The following is a 16,776-nucleotide window of genomic DNA, read 5'->3' as shown; positions in this document are numbered from 1 at the left end:
AAATAAATAAAGCGGCAATCCCAGGGAGAATCCAAGAGTAGAACTAGTACAAATGGGAGCAATGGGTTCCAGAAGAGGGTGAGGAAGGCGGGAGGTTCTGGGACAGAGTAGAGAAGGTGGAAACCAAAGAACTCTATAGTCTCAGATGATTCCAGGCATCCAGATTTCAGATGGAGTATGTACAGGCACCAGGGTTACAATTACGGAATGTGTTTCGTTCCGAAGAAAGTAAAGTTGGAGCCCAGCAAGAAAGAAGCTCTTTGCTTCAGTCTTGTGTGTTTCTTCTGGAACAGGAAGAGGAGAGCAGCGAAACAGGGCTGAGGGAGAGACTGACAAGGAGCAAGCCAATGGGCGGCTGTGGAGGGAACTGCTTTAAATTTTTATAGAAACCCCTGGACGTAAATATGGCTTTCCCCCTTTTAATGGACATCAAATTCAACCTAGATGATTTTTGGGAAGCCACAAAACCCATTAGTAAAGACCAAAATGTGCACCTAATTTTAAGATAGATCTTCCCAGCATCTAAAAATCAAACTAAATTGGATAACTGTGGATCACTGAAGCTACAGGGAAGCTTAAGGTGGGTGAGAATTAGCTGCTCTCTAATATCATTCTGGCCTGGATGTCGTGAAACTGATTCTCAAGCCAAATTTTCCATACGTATATTTTAGGCGTTTATTTGTTTATTCTTTGTGACAGTGGTGCCACCCAGGACTTCATGCCTATGTGGCATACAGTCAGTTTTGAACCATATCCTCTATCTGTTCATGCATAATTTTTTTTAATTGGGGGGAGGTGGGTTAGTCATACTCCAGGGCTATTTCTGACTCTGTGTTTAGGACTAACCCTGCAAGTACTGGAGGATTTGAAGTGGGTTGGTAGGATATACAAAAAGTGCCTTAATCCCTGTACTATCTCTGGCCCAATACAGAGATTTTGTTTGTTTATGGGCCACATGCAACAGTGCTCAGCACTCACTCCTGCCTCTTTGCTCAGAGATCACCCTTGGAGGGGCTCAGGGGACCAAATATGGTGCCAGGACTCAAGCTGGAGTCAACCACATTGTTTGGTTTGGGGGCCACACCTGGTGATGCTCGGGGTTACTCCTGGCTCTGCACTCAAGAATCACTCCTGGTGGGGCTCAGGGGACCATATGGGATGCCAGGGATTGAATTCAGGTCACTTGTGTGCAGGACAAGAGCCTTACCCTCAGTCCTATTGCTCCGATGCACAGATTTTTAAACCAGCAAGCAGGCACAAAGCAATATATCAGCTTGTTCCTAAACTGCTCTCCCACTAGGTTCTCCTGCTATCACCCTGCAGAAAAGATAGGCAGGTTAGCACTGGGAGTTTGTTAATCCCAAGGGCAGCCTGAGAGCCAGAGCCAGGCCCCAGGGATACCGCTCCGCAAAGCTCCACCCCAGGCAAAGCCTCAGGACTCCGTGGATGCCTCATCCTTCCAGAAACAGGACGGGAAACTCACCTGGTACCTGGAATTCCACAAGCAGTATCTTTTTTCCTAACATGTATTTTCCTAATTAATAAATCACAACTTTGACCAGTGCAAATTCCTTTTCGGTCATTCATTGATTTGTTCATCAATGAACTATTTCAGTCAAATTTAGTAATCACTTCCATATATGATTTTCCTGATCAGATACTTGTTGAACAGCTCTGAAGTATATAAAGTTCCAACTTTCCCTAGGCCTTCATAAACTCAAACATACTTTTTTTTTTCTGCTTTTTGGGTCACACCCGGCGATGCACAGGGGTTACTCCTGGCTCTGCTCTCAGGAATTACTCCCAGCAGTGTTCAGGGGACCATATGGGATGCTGGGAATTGAACCCGAGTCAGCCGTGTGCAAGGCAAATGCCCTACCTGCTGTGCTATCGCTCCAGCCCCTCAGACATACTTTTATTCACTTTTGTTTATTTTCACTTTGGGGGGCGCCTGAGGTGGCTCTGTGCTTGGGGTTTGCTCCGGTCACGGTGGGGGGGGAACATGTGATGGCAGCCGTGGAACTTGGGCCACCCCCACAAAGGGCATGGACACCCACACATTGAGCTCTCTCTGGCCCTGAAACTTAAATTTGTATCATAGAGCTTATGGTGAAATAAATTACTAACATCTAAGAGTGGATGCAGGCAGAGTTTAATGGAGGACCAACAGCTCTCACCCTAGAGTTTAATATCTTATTGCTTTATGGTTTATTGTCAAATTGCTTTGTATTCTGTCTTCTGAATCAGATTACAAAATCTTAGAAAATGAGAGTTATATACATTTTTATCCTTCCACAATGGTTAGGACAATACGAGGTACCTATAGGTGTTGACATAGACTTTAAATTATTAAAGTTTGTGGTGATACTTTATAATATATTTAGGCCTTAAGACTCCTTGTTTGCTTTGACATTCTAAAGTGTCTCTGTGAACTTGATGTTACAAAACTGTGGTTCACTTGAACAAATTCAAAGTAATTTGGGATTATAGTGAGTGGCATGGTATGGATGACTGGATGAATAGAGCCAAGACAGTGTTATATATGGTTCCAACATCTATTAAGCTTTATCGGGGGACCACTAGCAAGTATGAATGACTGGGACTGGAGGGATAGTACGAGGTTAATGCACTCGCTTTGCATTCTGTTGACCCCATTCGAATCCCTGACATCATTTATGGTCCTCCAAGCTCTGCCAGGAGTTGCTCCTAAGCACAGAGCCTGAATACTGCTGAGCGTGGCCCAACCTCACTCCAAATCACACAAAACACACACACACACACACACACACACACACACACACACACACACACACACCTTCGTTTCAGAATTTTTAAAGTTGAGTTTACCCATTTCCACCAACTTTAGTTACTTCAGACTATCAGCTCCAGGAGTCAAAGCCACACTAGGTTTGTTCTCATTCCTGATAGTACTTGAATCCTGATGTTGGAAAGTACTGTGGTTGACCCTGAAACACTTTGACTGAAGGGATTTCATTTTTCCCCTGAGCCAGGCAAGGTGTACCATTCCTTCTGTTTACCTTATAATAACAGCAGCTAGTGCATCTAAGTGTTTGCTTTTGTTAAGCAATAGCCTTCAGCCAGCAGCCAGACTTCAGCCACACCCCAGTCAAGATGCCCAGGGCTGGGCTTTCTGTTGGATTTTTAATCATTGCACAACTGGGTAAAGTTCTAAGAACAGGCCAGGATTTAGCCTTTAGGATGCAAACTTCTGGAGCACCCTCTCTGGGGCAAAGAAAGAACTGTGAGGTGGAAGCGTCCTGAGTTAGAAAAAAGCTTCCGGTGTCAGGGAAGGTGAATCATGGGGTAGAGCATGCCTTGCATATGTAAATCAGAGTTTGCTCCCCCAGAACTATCAGGCAGAGAGCCCTGGTGTCCCAGCAGGAACCCCAAGCTGTACTAGATGTGTGTTCCCTAATTTTTTTAATTATATTTTTAAGCTCTGGGGGGAAAAATACAAGCCAAACAACCCAGTGTCTCCAGGAAGCTCCCAGAGAAAGAAGCCCATTTGAATTCACAGCAATGTTTGCCAGAAATCCGCCACCTCCTGTCATCAGAGGAAGAAAGGGTTCTGGAGTGAATTAGAAAAAATGGGTCCCATAAAGCCACTTTGCATTCCCTCCAGATTCGCTTAAAAGTAGAATCACAGTGTATACGCAAATATAAAATACCACACTGTCACAATTGTCCTGAGTAATTCTGGTCCTTAACTGTTTCTCCCCCACATAGAAAAGCTTCTCACTTCATCCCAGCCTTGCAAGTCTGAGTATACATGCGAACACACATCTTATTATGACTTTACAAATTGCACATTTAGATTACCTGATCCAGTGCTCATGGTTTGAAATTTTAGGTGTGGCAAGTCACATTTGATGTGTCATGATTTATAGTTAAAAAAAAAAAGTTTTTGTTTTTGAGCCATACCTGGCTGTGCTCAGGGCTGACTCCTGACTCTGCACTCAGAGATCACTCCTGGTGGTGGGGGGTGGGGGGCTCAGGGGATTGTATGGGATGCTGGGGACACGGGTCAGCTATGTGCAAGGAAAGAGCCCTACCCACTCCTGCCCTATCAATATATTTTTTAAATTTTTTTGTATTGACTCTCTGTGAGATAGACCCTTACAAAGCTGTTCATGATAGGTTTCAGTCAGTTCAGTCAGATAGTGTTCCAACACCCATCCATCTAGCAGTGAACATTCCATCACCAATGTCACCAGTTTCCCTTCTGCCACCTCCCCACAGCCTGTCTCAATGGCAGGCACTTTCCTCTCTCTCTCTCTCTCTCTCTCTCTCTCTCTCTCTCCCCCCCCCCCCCCTTTTGGGCATTGTGGTTTGCAATACAGATACTGAAAGGTTATCAGGACTATCCCTTTACCTACTTTTAACACTCAGTTCTTGTCCAACATGATCATTTTCAGCTATTATTGTCATATCGTTTCCTTTTCTATGTAGCACCGCACTGTAGCACTGTCCCCCCCGCCCCCCCCCCCCCGCCGTTAATTCACTGATTTCCTCTAGCAGACATCAGTAACGTCTCCATTGTGAGACTTGTAGTTACTGTTTTTGGCATATCGAATATGTCACAGGGAGCTTGCCAGGCTTTGCTGTGCAGGAGGCATACTGTTTTTCTACCCAGAATCAAGCTTGAGTTGTTTGCTTTACTTTGGGTCACATCTGTCAGATCTAGAGTGAAGGATGGGGTGTTGGGACCGTGGTGTTGGGGAATACTTCCAGCTCTGTGCTTAGAATTCACTCCCAGTGGTGCTTGGGAGTCACTCCTGGTGGTGCCGGGGGAGTCATATGCAGTATTGAGATCAAACCGAGGTCAGCTGTATGCAAGGCAAGGCCTTCTCCGCTGTTATTGTCTCTGCAGCCGCATGGCCTACTTCTTAAGGAAGCTTACACTCACTTCTGGTGTCCATTCTATGCTTAAAGAAGAAACCCATGTTTGCTGAGATTACCGGAGGCTTGCCTACTGTGCCCCTGAAATTCAGAATAAAGAACAGCATTTGCAAGTGTATAGATAATACAAGACAGCTGAGGTCTCAGGACATTTTTGTATTGCTTTATGTTTAAAAAGAAAAAAGAAAAGAAAAAAAGAAAAGAAAAGAAAAGAAAGCAACTGTTCGAGATCAGTTAGTACAGGGTTAAGGCACTTGCCTCCCCAGTTCAGTCCCCAGCACCACATATGATCCCCTGATCCCCACCAGGAGTGACCCTGAGCACGGAGAAAGGAGTAAGCCCTGAGCCAAGTGTCATGCAAAAACCAAAGCCAAAAATGAATTTAAGGGGGAGGGGGATGGAAGGAAGAAAGAAAGGAAAGAAGGAGGGAAGGTGGGAAGGAAGGAAGGAAGGAAGGAAGGAAGGAAGGAAGGAAGGAAGGAAGGAAGGAAGGAAGGAAGGAGGAAAGAATGAGGGAAGGTGGAAAGGGAGGGAGGGAGGGAGGGAGGGAGGAAAGAAGGAGGGAAGGTGGGAAAGAAGGGAGGGAGGAAGGAAGGAAGGAAAGAAGAAGGGAAGGTGGGAAGGAGGGAACGAATGAAGGGAGGGAGGGAGGGAGTGAGGAAGGAAGGAAGGAAGGGAGGGAAGGAGGGAGGGAGGGAGGAAGGAAGGAAGAGAGGGAGGGAGAAAGGGAGGGAAGGAGGGAGGGAGGGAGGGAGGAAGGAAGGAAGGAAGGAAGGGAGGGAAGGAGGGAGGGAGGAAGGGAGGGAAGGAGGGAAGGAAGGAAGGAAGGAAGGAAGGAAGGAAGGAAGGAAGGAAGGAAGGAAGGAAGGAGACAGAAATGAAGTGTTCCTGCCTGCCCCATGTGTGCAAGTAAAAGAGTGTTTCACCAGCATCCAGCCTCCGCGGCCCAACCCTGGCTCAGGTGAGCCTTTCCTTAGAAGAGCTGAGGGTGCTGACGGATAGCAGATAGGGCGTTCACCTTGTATCCACAGACCAGGGTTCAATCTCTGGCACCCATATGGTACCCTGAGCACCGCTAAGAGTAAACCCTGTGCTCAGAGCCAGAAGTAAGTCCTAAGCACTGCTGGGTGTGGCCCAAAAACAGAAAAGAAAAAAAAGAAGAAAAAGAAGAAGTCTGAGGACAGCTGTGTTTTTTTTTTATGGGAAGAAACTGAGTAGGGCCTCAAAGTCTCTCTACTGTGCTGGTCATTCCCTGTTACTAAACGTTAATACTCTACCCAGACCCAGACACCTGCCTCTGGACACTGATTAACTGCAGCAGGGCAGCCTGCAGGAGGCTCTCTGGGGCACATCCGTGGTGTGTGGCTGAAGGAGGCTGGAAAATTGCCGACCCCCTCTGGCTTGGCACCCTGACCCAGGTGCTGTAGCCAGCCGGGGCTTGGGGTCTTGGGGAAGTTTTGTTAGATGATACTGAAAACTAAAGTGTCCATAAATAAGTGATATGGAAGACTAGGCGAATAGTACACAGAATGTATCCTTTTTTAATTTGATTTTTAATAGATTTTTTATTTGAATTAGTGTGAGACGGGCCCTTGCAACACTGGTAATGATTAAGTTTCAGTCATACAGTGTTCCAACATGCATCCCTCCGCCAGTGCACATTTCTCATCACCAGTGTCCCCTGGTTCCCTCCCATCACCCCCCTCAGCCTATCCCTATGGCAAATGCTTTCTCTCTCTCTCTCTCTTTCTCTCTCTCTCTCTCTCTCTCATATTCTTTGAGGCATTCACATCTCTCATAAATGTGGTTGATAAAAGCAGTGACAGAGTGCAGTTGTGGCTTTATATTGATTCCACATTGAAATCAGCCACAAATCTAGACTCCAGTTCGTGGTTTGTTGCTTGTCTACACTGAAAAATACGGTGGAAGAAAATGTTTGTGCAAATGGAACATGAAACATTGCCAAGTGGGTAGCTGTTAGGTGAGAATATTACAGAAAATTCCTAAGGAAATTTTCCTGCCAGAACTCAAAAACCATTACCTGATGCAAGGAATTGGCTCATGCCACAAATAAGCGAGTCAAAGACTAACAGAGGTTTTCACTTTTTCACTTTTGCCAACCTTGTTAATTTTCATAAAAAACATTTACGTGGCAAATGCACTTGTAGTTGTAAACGTGGCTGCAATGGAGATTCAAATTCAGCAGATGCATTAAAGTATTCTGTGAAGGTCTATTGTCTGTATAGAATTAACAAGAAAAAAGGAAGTATTATTAATTGTATTCTTATTTGGAAACCCTATGTGACCTGTTCTTTATTTCTAATAAGCACTTTTTCCTGTCAAACCAGTTGTTAAACATTTGCCAGCACTGCACTGTGTGTGACCTATAACAAGTCCACAGACTTTGCACCTGACAGAAATACAGAGCAAAATTCGGGCTTTTCACCAGGGCAAATGAGTTGAAATAAGAGCACAGCTTTTCATACTGTAGATAGAAATGCAAAACTAAAAAGCATGCCAGCTTCTCTTGGCGCTTAATTTTTTTTTCATTAGTCCACCAGTGAGAGAATATATTGTTAAAAGGTCTTCAGACCAACCAAAGCAGGTCACAGGTCATTTTCTCCTGAAATATGCATTTTTCAGCAATGTTACATGGACTCTTGAAGTGGGGGGGGGGGGTGTGAAGGCATCTCCACATGTGCTTCAGGGGCTACAGAGTGTCTGGGATCACTCAGGGTCTAAAGCACGCACTACAGTCCTTTGATCTATCATCTCACCTATAGAGACTCTTGTTCTTTTAATAGATATTATAGGATGTAATATTTCTCCAGAAATAGGGGTTCAGGTGCCTGCCTTGCATCGTCCTCATCCTGATTTGAATCCCAGGCATCATTTATGGCCTCTTGAGCACCAACGAAAGTCACTCTTGAGTGCACAGGATGGAATAAGCCCTGAGCACTATGGGGAGTGGTCCAAAATATAACAAAGCAAAACAAAAAGATTATGGGAGTGGTTTATAGCTCTTAAGACAGTTGGATTGTATTCTCTGCCCACAAAGGACAGTAAGTTAAAAGGCATAAGTTAGTGTTATTGATTTATGCTTAATACAACTGCACTGCACCCACCACAGGTGGCCGTATCACTCCCCCACTGTTCCAAGGTCTCTTCTCCCCACCTCTCCCATAGCTGCCTCAGTTCTCTGTTTTGTTGGCCACAATCTCAGAGTTTGTTTCCACTGGGCATTGTCTATGCCCTGGCTTTGTTTCTTTATATTCCTCTAACAAGCAAGATCATCCGGTATTTGTCTTTCTCCTTCTGACTCACTTCACGTTGCATGATGCCCTCCGGTTCCATCCCAGTGGCGGCCACCTGCAAGACATCATCCTTTCACATAGCTTAGTTGTATTCCATTGTGTATATAGATCACAGCTTCTTTATTCACTCATCTGGTGTCGGGCACTTGGGTTGTTGCTAGCACTTGGCTACAGTGAATAGCAGTGAGGTTCCCATATGTCTTTAAGATTTCATGTTTTTGTGCTCTTGGAGTTGGGTCACTGGTACACATGGACGTTGTATTCTCAGTGTTTTAAGATGTCTCCAAGCTGTTTCGTTTTGGTGGGAGTATTGGGGCTTTTTGTCTGGGACTGGCTTGGTTGTCGCTTGGTTTGATTGGGAAGCCACACCAGGCGGCACTCAGGAACTTCTCTTGGCTCTGCATTTGAGGACCGCTTAGGAGACGGCATGGTGCCAGGATGGGACCTGGGCTTCTGTGTGCTCAGAGCAAGTCTCAGCCAGTTGAGCTGTCTCTTTGGACCCCGTGATAAGTTTCCTATGAGGAGGTTCAGACAGAATGAGCACTCTGTAAGTGAGAAAAGAAATGTCGAAGGGGCAGAGACCACAGTCAGACTCCAGCAGGACTCTCAGCCACTGCTCCCGGGTCCCTGCAGCTGAGACACGCATTGCCATAAGACCCTCCTCTGGAGAAGACTGTGCTTCAGAAAGAGAAAACACATGAATGTCACTGTGTGATTTAGAAAAGGTCAGACTATATTCTCACTGGGGGTTGGGAACAAGACTTGGGCTTCTTTGTGTACACTTGATGGGGAGAAAGATTAATGGAGTGTAGGTGAAAGGTTTACTACCCAACACAAGATTAGGTAACGTCTTTCCACTCTCTCCCCAAACTTTGTATGCTCATGCCTAAGTACATGCATGCTTACAATTATATCTATTTTATATGTATAACTTATATATCTATATACAAATATGCCTCATATATCTCAAGAAATGGGGTCTTTCAGAATTTAGAACACTTTAGAGCTATTTATGAACAGAGCAGATGTAAAAGAAGAAAAAATCTTCATATTTTATAAAAAAGCACTTGGAATTTGGCATAGCCAAAGAATTAAATGTTTCCTTTTTTGTTTGTTTGTTTGTTTGTTTGTTTGGAGGCCATATCCAGCAGTGTTCAGGGCTTACTCCTGACCCCACACTCAGGGATGGCTCCAGGTGGGGGAGCCACATGGGATGCCGGGGATCAAACTCAGGTCAGGCGCATGAGTCAAGTGCCCTACCCACTATACATCACCCTGACCCCAATAACCAAGTCTTTAAAATTCATCCCTATAAGATGGAGGCTCAAGTTTGCCTTACATGGTTCTATCCCTTGTACCACATATGATCCCCAGTGTCCTGCCAAAAGTGATCCATGAACACAGAGACAGGAATAAGCCCTGAGCATTGCTGATGTCGCCCATAAACACACACACACACACACACACACACACACACACACACACACTCAAAGTCACCCCAAGACTTTCCCATTTTTCCCTGATGTGGATTATCCTTTTCTGCAGGAATTATGATCTCTCTTTTCTTTTCTTTTCTTTTCTTTTCTTTTTTTTTTTTTTGGTCAAAAGTTCTAGATAGAAATCGCGATTTTGTTTTCCTTGGTTTAAGTGGCATTCCTCTTTGATCATTCTATCACACAAGGAAAAGATACTTCCTGGTGTGCTCCAGGGGTTAACTTCTAACCTCAGACAACAAAGGGCCCCTGTGTGGGGAGGCAGGAATTTCTCTTGGAAGGCAGGGCAGGCCCCGCAGAACTGACTCCAAGGAATATGGCACAGAGCAGATTCAGAGAAAGGTACCTTACTGGAAACCTTCGCGTCCCATTCAGATATGTTCCCCTGCTTGCAGGTGGGGTTGCAAGGAGCCCCATCAAAGAAACACATACCTCCCCACCAACAAATTGGAATGCATTTATAAATGACAAGGAAAGTTCAAGCTTGCAACAGGTCCAGGTGCCAGTGCCAAGTCAGGCTTCTCCTGTTTCCAATTGAACTCTTCTTGGGAAAAAGCATTGCTTCCCCATCCCCCTCTTCATGGTGGCAGAAGAAGGTGACAGATGTACTGTCATTCTGTGAAGTAAGCTCTGAGGGAGTCTCAACTGCCTGAACCTCACACCAACGCCCACTCTTGACCCTCCATGAGCCCACCCAGCTCTCCCCAGCTCCCAACTCCTCCCCTCCTGCCCAGGCCCACCCCACCACCCACAAACTTTCACTTCCTTCTCATTGTTGTTAAAAAAAAAAGTACCATTGACAGGTTGATAGAGACCAGGAGTCTGAGAATGCTCACAGACATACAAGCAGATTGGGAATGGTGAGGAGTGAAGACAGACATCCGTGGAACAACTCAAGTGTCCCAATAAGAAGGTGTTCCAGGAGCACAGCGGGTAGGGCATTTGCCTTGCACATGGACGACCTGAGTTCAATCTCCAGCATCCCATATGGTCCCCCAAGCACCGCCAGGAGTAATTTCGGACTGCTAAACCAGGAGTAACCCCTGAGCATAGCTGGGTGTGACCCACTGTCACTGTCCTCTTGTTGTTCATCGATTTGCTCGAGCAGGCCCAATAATGTCTCCATTGTGACAATTGTTACTGTGTTTGGCATATCAAATATGTCACGAGTAGCTTGCCAGGCTTTGCCATGCGAGTGAGATACTCTCAGTAGCTTGCCGGGCTCTCCAAGAGGGGCAGAGGAATCGAACTCAGGTCGGCCATGTTAGTTGCGTGCAAGGCAAATGCCCCACCCGCTGTGCTATGGCTCCTGCCCAAAAAGGTGTCCCAGCCTTCAGCTGAAACGGCCAGCACTCTTGCTCTTTACTCTCTTCCCATTCCTGTCTTTGAACAGGAAGCCCCGCTCCCCCCATCCCAAACACACACTGCCTCCTGTTGAAGGTACTTTCTGATCAAAGATTCATCTTGAAATGTAATGGAAATCGGACTAGAGATGCTAAGAATTAGGAGGAGGGGAGGCCAACCCAGCCCTCTTCTCCCACCTGCTTTTGGAAGGGAACTGGGAGGTTAGGAACAGTGCGAAGGATGGAATCTGCCATTATTGTGGTTCTGCCACTGGCATATTCTGATCCTGCGTTTCTGATGTGCTGCATATCTGAAAGAAAAGCCCAGTGTCAGACTTGTTTGAGGTCACACAGCTAATAAGTCTTGAGACTGATACTTGACTCAGAAGTTCTAGGTTCTCTCAAATTCTTCTTTCTGCTGCAGGAAAATGTGTTTTCCCAAAGACTCACCAGCTTCTAGTCACCAACAGTATTCGCCTTATGGATCTGAGTGTTGGAACAGGCTTGGGGGGGTGTAAGAAATACCCATCCCTAGCTCCAGGGTGAACTAAATTTCTAAAAGAGTGAAAATCACACCCTAGGGACAGACAGCTGGTGAAATATCAAGGTTTTATTGACTAATATATTTGTCACTCCATAGGGGTTCAGTGTACTTGAATCACGATCATGATCACGACCATCCTGTTATTCGTCGATTGCCTTGAGCAGGCCCCAGTAACATCTCCTTCGTCCTAGCCCTGAGATTTTTTTAAAAAGTGCCATATTCAAGGCTCTTTCAGAGTTAGGAGAATGAGACCCTTCATTGTTACTGGTATTTGGCATATTGGGTACGCCACAGGGAGTTTGCCAGACTCTGCCGTGTGGGCAGGTTACATTCGGTAGCTTGCCAGTTTGTCCAAAGTAGGAATGAGATGATAAGATGTCACACAGCTGCAAATGCGGCCGCGCGCTTTCGGGAGCTGGGTTTTATAGTCTCTGAGTCTTGGCCGTTGATGGGATTACACGGCGCCAGGGGGCCAGTTGGTGGGTGTGACCCCCTCCTACTGGAATGGAATTTGGAGGATCTGGGTGGAGGATGCTCAGCCCTGGTCCGAGTAGGCTTGGAGATCTCAGCCCCGGGACCCGCGTGCCTTTGTTCCCCTGCCGGTACCTTCATGTATGCGGAGAGTGGTCTCAGCATGGTGGTGGCTGGTTCTGTACTTGAATATGCCAGAAAAAAACACCATTGTAGACAAGCATAATCCTGTAACATATCCTGTAGTTACATGGTCTAGGTGCCCTGGGGTTCAGTTAAACAACGAGGTCTTAGACTGATGAACATCATAGTGGTCTACATAAGCAAATCGAAGTCCAAGCATGCAATGCCTCAGACTGGCCAGATCAAAACTCAAAGAATAACCAATCACACACAGCCACCCAAGTGTCTCGCTCCATCCAGCCAATCATTTCCTTTCTTTGGCTCCCATGCTTCTTCTCTACATCTGCCCCAGGATCCTATTGGAAACATGCTCATAACCACTTCCGGTTTGGTGCTACCCAAGTCAAAGGGATTTTTGCTTATATGAATTCTTCACAATCCACCACCGAATCCCTTCTTTCACTGTTGTTATGGGGAGGCGGGGGAGCAGTTGTTTAGGGCTTTGAATGGGTGTGGGCCATATCTGACTGTGCTCAGGGCTTACTCTTGGCCCTATGTTCAGGAATCCCCTTTGATGGGGGCTCAGAGGACCATATATGGTGTCAGAGATTGAACCAGAGTCAGTCACATGCAATACATATGCTTTAACCCCTGTACATTCTGTCCAGCCCTGAACTCTTGAGATCATTTTGATATGCCCCAGTTTATCTTTTAAGAGTAGCCACTAAGTCATGTGTGGCTTTAAAGTATTTGAATATGGCTAACTTGGATAACCAAGAAGTTGAATTCTAGTGTATTAATTTTAAGTAATTTGAATTTCAATAACCAGACTATTCAGCTCTGGAATACTGAATACTCTGGAGGGTTGATTGCTGGTCCCACATTTCCATAATGATTTGCCTACACACTCTGTTGTATTAGTGAATCATAATTGTCTTTTCAATACATTTTGTCCACCTCACTAGACTGTAACCTTTTATTCATCCTGTGATGCTTTCTTGCACATGGTCCTGCCGGGCTCTTGGGACTGGATGTGACATAATTCATGTTCCTAAATCAGTGGACATGGAATCTCCTTTATCAAAAAAAAATCTCGTTATTGAGCTGAAAGATAGCTCAATGGACTGAATCCAGTTTTAATCTCCATCATGTGGTTCCCAAGCATTGAGCCAGGAGAAGTTCCTGATCACCACCAGTTGTGGGTTCACCTCCATTCCAACTTCCAAAAAAGCCCCCTTTTTTGCTATGATGTAGTTCTACCCTTTATAATTATTTTAAACAGGTGACTATTTTGGGTTCCAAAGCTTCAAATATCCCAAACTGCTCAACATTTTTTGTGGCTGGGGATGGAACCCTGAACTTCATGTATGCCACACATGTGCTCAGCATCAAGTTATTGTCCTCACTCAGGGTCTAAACATACCTTCCTCCCTCCCTCCCTCCCTCCCTCCCTCCCTTCCTTCCTTCCTTCCTTCCTTCCTTCCTTCCTTCCTTCGTTTCTTCCTTCCTCCCTTCCTTTCTTCCTTCCTCCCTACTTTCTGTCCGTTCTTCCTTCCTTCCTTTCTTCCTACCTCTCTTTTTCACTCTTTCTCTCCTTCTCTCTTTCTTTTTGTTTTCTGGGCCACACTTGGCGGAGCTCAGGGGACCATCTGTGGTGTGAGGGTCCAACTATATTCAGCTGTTTTTCAGGATGTAACAAATGGTTCCATTGTTCAGGGCTTGAGTGTTTGCTGAGCTTGCAGCTGGCTCAACTCTCCAGTTCTTTCTCTGATCTATCAGTCTTTCTTGTTGGGACACTTGAGTTATTCCAAGGATATCTGTCTTCTCTCTTCACCATTCTATATCTGCTTGTGTACTGTGAGCATTCTCAGATTCCTGGTCTCCATCAGCTTGCCAATTATACATTTTTTGGGGGAGTGGGGAATGCTGAACCACAACCAGGAGTGACTCCCGGGTAGCGCAAGGGAGACTATAAGTAGTGCCAGGGATTGAATCAGAGCATTGCAAGGCAAGCGCCCTGCCCCCTGTACTCTCTTTCTGACATTGTCAGTAGCACTGTCTGTAACTCTGTCCTCTTGTTGTTTATCAGTTTGCTCAAGCGGGCACTAGTAACATCTCCATTGTGAGACTTGTTGTTATTGTTCTTGGCGTATCAAATACATCACAGGGAGCTTGCCATGCTCTGCCTTGTGGGCGGGATACTCTCGGTAGCTTGCTGGGCTCTCCTAGAGGGACGAAAGAATTGAACCCAGGGCAGTCACATGCAAGGCAAACACCCTACCCACTATGCAGCTGGAGCTGGATCTTGTCAGTATACTTTGAAAAGAAATGTAGGCAGTGAACTACTCTAAGAGAGTCACTGTGACATGACCTACAGCATGTAGGTTTACAATGAGGAATGACCAGAGCAATAGTCCAATGAATAGGGTGCTTGCATGAAGCCCACCCAGGTTTGATCCCCAGAATCCCATATGGTCCCCAAGCACCTCCAGGAGTGATCCCTAAGCACAGAGCCAGGAATAAGCCCTGATCACCACTTAGTGTGCACTCCTCAAAACAAAAAGCGATGGGTCTTTAGCTGCTCTCTACTAAGAATTTATACACTGATCAGGGGAACATTGTAACATATCATGTGGATTATTATGCTATTATCCTCATGTCTAAACATTCCAAGAGATTAAGAGATTTTAAGTTTCTATAGAAACTCAAAGAATGACGTTGTTCCCATTAGTTGGATAAGAACAAAATTCAAGGAGGAAGTTAAGCATCAAATGAGTTTTAAATGATCTTTAGAAATTTTTGCAATAATCAGTGTGGAGGTTTGGGGGTGGACTGGAGAGAGGGCGGGAGACAGGACACTTGGGCTGCCATGGCCTGGCCGCTGACACCACAGATGAGCCCCTGTGCACCATTCTTGAGCAAAGAGCCAGGCATAGTCCCTGAATACCTCATGTATGCCCAAGCCTCCCTCCCCCCAAATTACCAAGTGGGCATCAAGGCAGGCCACCTGGAGGAAATGGCATGTATAGAGGCCTGGGGACTTACCTGGAAACCGGAAAATATAAGCTTGCTTAGAAGAGAGCGAAAATCAAGAGGGTCTAGCAGGAGGGGTCCAATTCAGAGCTAGTTCTGGAAGCCGGGGCCTCACTGTGGAAGGCCTGGAGTGGGTGCCCGAGGACTCGACGGATATTAGGCGATGTGTATTTAGGCAGCTTCTCAAACTGTTCTCCCCTCGGGGTCCCAGTTTACTCTCTCTGCAAAGGTTGTATCCCTCGGTGAGGAGAGCTCTCTCGTCAGTTTGAGCTGCCTGCTGCAGAGGGAGGCCTGCCACCTGCCAACCACCTTGCAAGTGAGGCCTCGGTTTGGTTCACCTTGTTCTCTCGGTCTGTGGCTCTGTGGGTACACCCCAAGGACCCTGTCATTTCTCATCAATGCCAGAGACCAGGGGGAGATTTTAGCAGTCAATTGGATCTTGGTTCAAAACGACTGAGAGAGGAGTTGGGGGGCGCGGTGGGCAAGTCTTGGCTCAGACCATACATGATGCCAGGATTAGATGTAAACAAGGCAAGTGCTATTAGCTCTGAACTGTCTCTCCAGCCCTTGAGTTGAATCATACATGATTTTTTAAAAATTTTTATTAGTGAAACACCATGAGGTACAGTTGTAGACTTAAAAGTTTTTGTGCTTGGGTTTCAGTTATCCAATGATCGAGTACCCATCCCTCCACCAGTGCCCATTCTCCACCACCAATGGTCCCAGTATCCCTCCCACCCCCGCTCACCCCCATCTCGCCCTCCCTCTGTGGCAGAGCATTCCCTTTTGTTCCCTCTCTCCTTTTGGGTGCTGTGGTTTGCAAAAGAGGCATTGAGTGACAATCATGTTCAGTCTATAGTCTACCTTCAGAATGCAACTCCCATCCTGGGAGGATACTCCCATCACCCTTTACTTGGTGCTCCCTTCTCTATCTGAGCTGCCTTTTCCCCTAGCATGTGCGGCTGGCCTCCAAGCCATGGAGTGAACCTCCTGGTACTTATCTCGGCTATTCTTGGGTGTTAGTTTCCTATTTTGTTACTTTATATTCCTCAGATGAATGCAGTCTTTCTCTGTCTGTCCCTCTCTTTCTGACTCATTTCATTTAGCATACTTTCCATGTAGTATGTAAATTTCATGACTTCATCTTTTCTAACAGCTGCATAGTACTCCATTGTGTAGATGTACCAAAGTTTCTGTAACCAGTCATCTGTTCTCGAACACTCGGGGTTTTTCCAGATTTTGGCGAATCATGCATGATTTTTGATGTTTCCCGTTCTGTGTTTACCATAATGAAACACAGATATGTAGCATTTGAGCAATGAATTTGATTTTAAAGAGTTGTCTTATTCTGTTCCTATAAAGTGAATTATTCCATCAATGTTAAGGGAAAAGGCGTTGCTATTAAAAACATGAAGTTTGGAGGTCAGAGTGATAATACAGCAGTTAGTGTGTTTGCCGTGCACACAGCCCACCTGGGTTCCATCTCTGGCACACCATATTGTCTCCCAAGCCCATACAGAGCCAGGAGTAAGTTC

The 16,776-nt window shown here is 45.8% G+C and overlaps 1 protein-coding gene across 1 annotated transcript in view; it reads left to right on the top strand.

The window, feature by feature from the left end:
- The window catches only part of CUNH4orf19 (chromosome unknown C4orf19 homolog), a 91,526-nt gene that overhangs the window by 54,908 nt on the left and 19,842 nt on the right, over positions 1-16,776 (top strand). The gene's annotated exons all lie outside the window — the stretch shown is intronic.

Source organism: Sorex fumeus, unplaced genomic scaffold (assembly GCF_029834395.1).
Source record: "Sorex fumeus unplaced genomic scaffold, SorFum_2.1 ptg000055l, whole genome shotgun sequence".
NCBI lineage: Eukaryota > Metazoa > Chordata > Mammalia > Eulipotyphla > Soricidae > Sorex > Sorex fumeus.
This window is presented reverse-complemented; position numbering and strand designations above follow the sequence as displayed.